This window comes from Chrysochloris asiatica, unplaced genomic scaffold, assembly GCF_000296735.1.
Source record: "Chrysochloris asiatica unplaced genomic scaffold, ChrAsi1.0 scaffold00162, whole genome shotgun sequence".
In the NCBI taxonomy this organism is placed as follows: Eukaryota; Metazoa; Chordata; class Mammalia; order Afrosoricida; family Chrysochloridae; genus Chrysochloris; species Chrysochloris asiatica.
In genome coordinates this window covers 5,461,175-5,463,367 of record NW_006408680.1, presented here as the reverse complement: position 1 = coordinate 5,463,367, position 2,193 = coordinate 5,461,175, and positions in this window count along the sequence as shown.

Here is a 2,193-nt window from a genome sequence, read left to right as displayed (position 1 = left end):
GACTAGATGGCATTTAACAACAAAAGCAACAAAACAGTCTCATAAGAACTGGTCCAATGAAAGCAGTGGTTTCTGAGGGAATTTGCTGGGCCAGTTAAATTCAAGGCAGAGATCCTCTCAGAAGGTTATGACAACTGTGTTTTGGATTCCCAAGGGGTCATGTTGATAGATTTTCTCAAAGGACACAGGACAATCATGGGGGCTTACTAGGAAGAAGTTATAAGAAGATGGAAAGCTGAATTAGTGGAAAAAACGACCAGGAAAGCAATACTGGGGATTTTTCCTACCACGACAACACACCTACTCATTCTTTGAGGGTAGCAAGCGCTGTCCTGAGAGAATTTTATTGGGAAACTTAACTGGATCACTCAACAGTCCAAGTCTTGTTCCTTCAGACGTTTACATTCTTCTCCAAACTCAAAGAATATTTCAAAGGTGCATGGCATCCTTGAGAATGCCAAATCTGTCATTGTGACCTAGTGCAAATAAAAGAGCTCTGGGTTTGTCAGTGAAAGGTTAACATTGCTTTCAGAAGTGTATAGACCTAGGTGGAGGGTATGTCAAGAAACAATCGATTTTCACTTTGATTTTTTGTTAAATAAAACTTTCTATGATTTCTTAGCAATACTTTTTGATTACCCTCATAGAACATCACAAGATCCTCAAGCGATTTGCATGTTCATTGAATTTCAAGAGCTCAACATTCACTCTCATTCTCTCTGTCCTGCCCTCTGCCTACGCATCTACACACACACACACACTTCCTCTCTCACAACAGTCTATATGGTGGTCTTATCCTGTTTTATGGAGAAGGAAATTAAAACCATGCAAAATGATATTTCTTCCCAAGGACTTAGGTTCATCCATGGGTTCAAAGTCCTTTGATTTTCTTTCCTTGAAAATAAAACACAGTTTGTTCTCTGTTGGATTGTAAAGACTGACAGAAATGTGGAGAGGCCCTGGTCGTATATTCAATATAAAAGGGAGTTGTTGTTAGGTGCTGTGGAGTGGGTTCCAAGTCATAGCACAACAGGATGAGACACCTCCAATCTCACAATTGCTACAACTGCGCCAGTCCAGCTCATTGGGAGGGCGCCCTCTTTTTTATTGACTTTCCACTTTAACAAGCTTGGTGTCCTTCTCCAGAGATTGGTCTTTTGTATTAATGTGTTGAAAGTATGAGATGAAATCTGGCCATCTTTGCTTCTAAGGAACATTCTGCTTGTACTTCCTCCAACACAGATTTGTTTGTGCTTCTGGAAGTCCATGGTATCTTTAATGTTCCTCTCCAACACCAGAACTCAAGTGCATCAATTCTATAACTTTCCTTAGTCACTGTCCAACTCCCAAATGCGAATGAGGCTACTGAAAATACCATGGCTTGGGTCAGGCATACATTAGTCCTCAAACTTGATGGTGGATCCAAGCAAAATGGAGTCTTTGACAACTTTAATCTTTTCTCCAGTTATTATGATGTTATTCATTGGTCCATTGGTTAGGATTTTTGTTTTCTTTACACTGTGGTATAACCCATACTGAAGGTTGCGGTCTTTGATCTTCATCAGTAAGTATTCTAACTCCTCTTCACTTTCAACAAGTAAGGTTGTATCATCTGCATATTGCAGATTGTTAACGAGGCTTCGTCTTATCCTGATGCCATGTTCCTCTTCATATAATCTAGCTTTTCAAATTATTTGCTCAACATCAACATTGACTAACTATGGTAAAATAAAACAATCCTGGTCCACACCACTTAGTGGCCCCTTGTTCTATTTGAACGAGTACCTCTTGCTGCATGTACAGGTTCCTCATGAGCACAATTAAGTGTTCTGGAATACTCATTCTCCACAATGTGCTGCATAGCTTGTCATGATCCACACAGTCAGAAGTTTTTGCATAGTCAATAAAGCACAGGTAAGCATCTTTCCTGTATTCTCTGCCTCCAGCCAAGATTCATCTAAGCTCAGCAATGTTATCTGTCATACAACTTAGACTCCTGTCAATGTATTGTTGCAAACATGTAAAATATTATCTTTAGCAAAATTTTATTTGCATGTAATATTAATGATATTGTCCATGAAATATTAATGATACTGTCTGATGATTTCCACATTCTACTGGGTCACCTCTTTTGAGAATGGGCACACATTTGGATCTCTTCCAATCAGTAGACAAGGTAATTGTCTTCCAAAT